We start from the raw sequence: 5,000 nt of genomic DNA, 5'->3' as shown, positions 1-5,000 counted from the left end.
TTCGCTCGCCGCTACTGGGGGAATCCTTGTTAGTTTCTTTTCCTCCGCTTAGTAATATGCTTAAATTCAGCGGGTAGTCTCGCCTGCTCTGAGGTCGTTGTACGAGGTGTCGCACGCCACACCGCCAGCCGGCTGTGCACGCTACCGAGAAAGTACCGGTATGCGAACCGCCAGGCGACGGGCGCGCATCGCACGTTTAAGGAGACGCGGCCGGCCACACAGGCGACCACGACACTCCCACGTCTCCGAAGCGGGACAAACGCCGCGCGCTTCAGTATACGTAGCCGACCCTCAGCCAGACGTGGCCCGGGAACGGAATCCATGGACCGCAATGTGCGTTCGAAACGTCGATGTTCATGTGTCCTGCAGTTCACATGTCGACGCGCAATTTGCTGCGTTCTTCATCGACCCACGAGCCGAGTGATCCACCGTCCTGGGTGATCTTTTCCTTTTCAGTCTCCCACTGTCTCTTTCAAGACAGTAGCATTTGCGGGACTGAGGCGTCTGACGGCCCCTGTTCCACTATTTTTTTTGTGTCCAACGGCCTCACAGCCGATGGGCGTCGTACGGCTCCACACCGGAGCGGACAGGCACTCGGGCGAACGTCATTCAAAACCGGCGCCAGGCGCCAGGTACCGCAGGCCAGCCGCTCCAGAGCTTCAGCGCTCGTACCACACAACAACAACACTTCCGCTAGTTTTGAGAGGCACGCGTGGTTCCGCACGCGGCGCACGGCCACTGCCGTACAGGTAGCGTGTTGCGCGACACGACACGCACATCGAAAGACATGCAGTCTAGTCGGTAATGATCCTTCCGCAGGTTCACCTACGGAAACCTTGTTACGACTTTTACTTCCTCTAAATGATCAAGTTTGGTCATCTTTCCGGTAGCATCGGCAACGACAGAGTCGATGCCGCGTACCAGTCCGAAGACCTCACTAAATCATTCAATCGGTAGTAGCGACGGGCGGTGTGTACAAAGGGCAGGGACGTAATCAACGCGAGCTTATGACTCGCGCTTACTGGGAATTCCTCGTTCATGGGGAACAATTGCAAGCCCCAATCCCTAGCACGAAGGAGGTTCAGCGGGTTACCCCGACCTTTCGGCCTAGGAAGACACGCTGATTCCTTCAGTGTAGCGCGCGTGCGGCCCAGAACATCTAAGGGCATCACAGACCTGTTATTGCTCAATCTCGTGCGGCTAGAAGCCGCCTGTCCCTCTAAGAAGAAAAGTAATCGCTGACAGCACGAAGGATGTCACGCGACTAGTTAGCAGGCTAGAGTCTCGTTCGTTATCGGAATTAACCAGACAAATCGCTCCACCAACTAAGAACGGCCATGCACCACCACCCACCGAATCAAGAAAGAGCTATCAATCTGTCAATCCTTCCGGTGTCCGGGCCTGGTGAGGTTTCCCGTGTTGAGTCAAATTAAGCCGCAGGCTCCACTCCTGGTGGTGCCCTTCCGTCAATTCCTTTAAGTTTCAGCTTTGCAACCATACTTCCCCCGGAACCCAAAAGCTTTGGTTTCCCGGAGGCTGCCCGCCGAGTCATCGGAGGAACTGCGGCGGATCGCTGGCTGGCATCGTTTATGGTTAGAACTAGGGCGGTATCTGATCGCCTTCGAACCTCTAACTTTCGTTCTTGATTAATGAAAACATACTTGGCAAATGCTTTCGCTTCTGTTCGTCTTGCGACGATCCAAGAATTTCACCTCTAACGTCGCAATACGAATGCCCCCGCCTGTCCCTATTAATCATTACCTCGGGTTCCGAAAACCAACAAAATAGAACCGAGGTCCTATTCCATTATTCCATGCACACAGTATTCAGGCGGGCTTGCCTGCTTTAAGCACTCTAATTTGTTCAAAGTAAACGTGCCGGCCCACCGAGACACTCAACAAAGAGCACCCTGGTAGGATTTAAACGGGGTCCGCCTCGGGACGCGAAAGCACCCCTTCGGCTCGCCCCACCGGCAGGACGTCCCACGATACATGCCAGTTAAACACCGACGGGCGGTGAACCAACAGCGTGGGACACAAATCCAACTACGAGCTTTTTAACCGCAACAACTTTAATATACGCTATTGGAGCTGGAATTACCGCGGCTGCTGGCACCAGACTTGCCCTCCAATAGATACTCGTTAAAGGATTTAAAGTGTACTCATTCCGATTACGGGGCCTCGGATGAGTCCCGTATCGTTATTTTTCGTCACTACCTCCCCGTGCCGGGAGTGGGTAATTTGCGCGCCTGCTGCCTTCCTTGGATGTGGTAGCCGTTTCTCAGGCTCCCTCTCCGGAATCGAACCCTGATTCCCCGTTACCCGTTACAACCATGGTAGGCGCAGAACCTACCATCGACAGTTGATAAGGCAGACATTTGAAAGATGCGTCGCCGGTACGAGGACCGTGCGATCAGCCCAAAGTTATTCAGAGTCACCAAGGCAAACGGACCAGACAAGCCAATCCGATTGGTTTTGATCTAATAAAAGCGTCCCTTCCATCTCTGGTCGGGACTCTGTTTGCATGTATTAGCTCTAGAATTACCACAGTTATCCAAGTAACGTGGGTACGATCTAAGGAACCATAACTGATTTAATGAGCCATTCGCGGTTTCACCTTAATGCGGCTTGTACTGAGACATGCATGGCTTAATCTTTGAGACAAGCATATGACTACTGGCAGGATCAACCAGGGAGCTGCGTCAACTAGAGCTGAGCAGCCGGCCGCCCGGGAGTGTGTCCCGAGGGCCCGCGCGAACACGCAAGCGTCCGCTCAATTATTCTGCAAACAGGAGGAGGCCGAGCTCCCCTGCACGATACACCTCGAAACCCTCTCAGGTCCCGGCGGCGCGCAGCGCCGTCCTAGGTACTTGGTCGGTTTCGAGAGAGGCGCAATCGCCCGGAGTTAGGCGAGTAGACGGTTTTAGTGCGAACACCCTTGCTCCCAACTGAGCTTGCCGCTGCCGACAGAGGCCCGGGAGCGTGCTGTCGTGGCATTGCCGGCGGGAGACAACACGCGCCACCTATGGTGACCGGCAGCTCCAACGCCAGCGCCACACAAGGGCAAAGCCCCACTTGGGTGCAGAAGCGAACTCTCCCAGCACAGCGCACGCGCCAACACGTCCGCACAACTGCGATACAAACCACCTGCGAGAACCGCTGGGGCGACCGAGCAGCAGACGGCGTCGCGGCGCCGAGTGCCAGGCGGCGGCGCATCCTCAACGCACACAGTCCTCAATCAGACCAGCACACTGCAGATGTCCACCGCGCTTCGCACCGGGCTCGGCTGAACCAACTTTGGCCGCCAGGCGCCGCGTGCAGGGTGCGCCGCAGCGTAGCTGCGCCGCCTGCCGGGCCCGTCGGCTGGCGCTCCTGCCACTCGGCGCCCCCCACCAGCCGGCTGTTGCGCGTGCGCCCACGCAGCGCGCGGCCAACACGCCGGGCGGCCCCCCTTCACCGGCCGGGAACAGTCCCACCAAGCCACCGCCGCGTATCGCTTCATACCCACATGGGCCTAGTCACGTGTGTGGATGTGGCGGGTACCGCTGAAACAACCGGTTAATAGCTGTACCGATCGTCGCCATCACAGATTCACCTCCAGCGTGAACAACCGCTCAACAACGGATTTCCAGTTCATTTGCGTATCTTGGGCAGTAAACGTAGATGTCCACCTACATTTGCGAATTCAACAATTCTTGCATGCCAGGATGTCATGTGTCACGACACGCTACATCAGACCACATACACACTGCGACATGTGCAGAAGAGAACACGTGGAAGGTGGCCCGCGCAAGTATGCGATGTCCCTTCCGCGATCCACTGTCAACCGGCATCTGCGGCATGTCCCAGATATGGAACGCGGTCCACCAGGGTAGCACTTTGTGTGAGGCAATACGACAAAGTCGGAATACACGCGTCACTACATCAGACGGCTCACGCTGACCTGACCTGACCTGACCTGACCTGACTCACCGCACCACCACCCCCAGCGACCCAGGGTGACATACAATGCGTTCGTACGTTCCTCCCACACGCCTCTACGGCGTACCACAGTGCAACCTAGCTGTTATTGGGAGACGAGACAAGTAGCATCGAGCACAACATATGGAAATTGAGATTCGACACCGTTGGGCACAGCCAGCGTACAGTCACACGTATCACACTACTTCACTCTGTACGTAACTACCGATGATCGGTACAGCGTGTGGGTTACGCGTACGACATCAGCGGACAATGGACACAGACCATACCACGACGTACACTGAGGGCGTCGACATCTGAATGCAACTGAACAGCTGCGAGGCTCATTTAACACTCACACGCCAGACCGACCAGCTTGAGAGGACAGAGACACAAAGAGGGGGACAGAGGGGGGGGGGGGCCGATATAGTCCTATTGCAGTACAATTGACAGTGGATAGCGGGAATATGTGGAAAGTAAGCAACACTCGCAAGACATCTACATGAGGATAACAACGACACCAGAGATTCCGAGCAGTGAACTATGTTAGGCAAAGGGACAACGTGGGTTAGGTTAAGGGACAACGTGGGTTAGGTTAAGGGACAACGTGGGTTAGGTTAAGGGACAACGTGGGTTAGGTTAAGGGACAACGTGGGTTAGGTTAAGGGACAACGTGGGTTAGGTTAAGGGACAACGTGGGTTAGGTTAAGGGACAACGTGGGTTAGGTTAAGGGACAACGTGGGTTAGGTTAAGGGACAACGTGGGTTAGGTTAAGGGACAACGTGGGTTAGGTTAAGGGACAACGTGGGTTAGGTTAAGGGACAACGTGGGTTAGGTTAAGGGACAACGTGGGTTAGGTTAAGGGACAACTTGAGTTAGGTTAAGGGACAACTTGAGTTAGGTTAAGGGACAACTTGAGTTAGGTTAAGGGACAACTTGAGTTAGGTTAAGGGACAACTTGAGTTAGGTTAAGGGACAACTTGAGTTAGGTTAAGGGACAACTTGAGTTAGGTTAAGGGACAACTTGAGTTAGGTTAAGG

The 5,000-nt window shown here is 55.1% G+C and overlaps 3 non-coding genes across 3 annotated transcripts in view; all 3 read right to left on the bottom strand.

The window, feature by feature from the left end:
* Positions 1 to 97, bottom strand: part of LOC126325648 (large subunit ribosomal RNA) — a 4,222-nt gene extending 4,125 nt beyond the window's left edge. Inside the window, exon 1 of the ribosomal RNA XR_007560246.1 lies at positions 1 to 97. This exon is cut by the window's left edge and continues 4,125 nt beyond it. This is a non-coding gene — a ribosomal RNA (large subunit ribosomal RNA).
* A 188-nt stretch (positions 98 to 285) lies between these two features.
* LOC126325682 (5.8S ribosomal RNA) lies at positions 286 to 440 on the bottom strand. Its single transcript, XR_007560279.1, has one exon. It is a non-coding gene; the product is annotated as a 5.8S ribosomal RNA (ribosomal RNA).
* Positions 441 to 802: 362 nt separating this feature from the next.
* On the bottom strand, positions 803 to 2,695 carry LOC126325672 (small subunit ribosomal RNA). The gene has a single exon (XR_007560269.1). It is a non-coding gene; the product is annotated as a small subunit ribosomal RNA (ribosomal RNA).
* Positions 2,696 to 5,000: the final 2,305 nt, after the last annotated feature.

The sequence above is a fragment of the Schistocerca gregaria genome, unplaced genomic scaffold (genome assembly GCF_023897955.1).
Source record: "Schistocerca gregaria isolate iqSchGreg1 unplaced genomic scaffold, iqSchGreg1.2 ptg000932l, whole genome shotgun sequence".
Taxonomy (NCBI): Eukaryota; Metazoa; Arthropoda; class Insecta; order Orthoptera; family Acrididae; genus Schistocerca; species Schistocerca gregaria.
The sequence above is the reverse complement of the archived record's forward strand: the minus strand, read 5'-3'. Positions and strand labels throughout refer to the sequence as shown.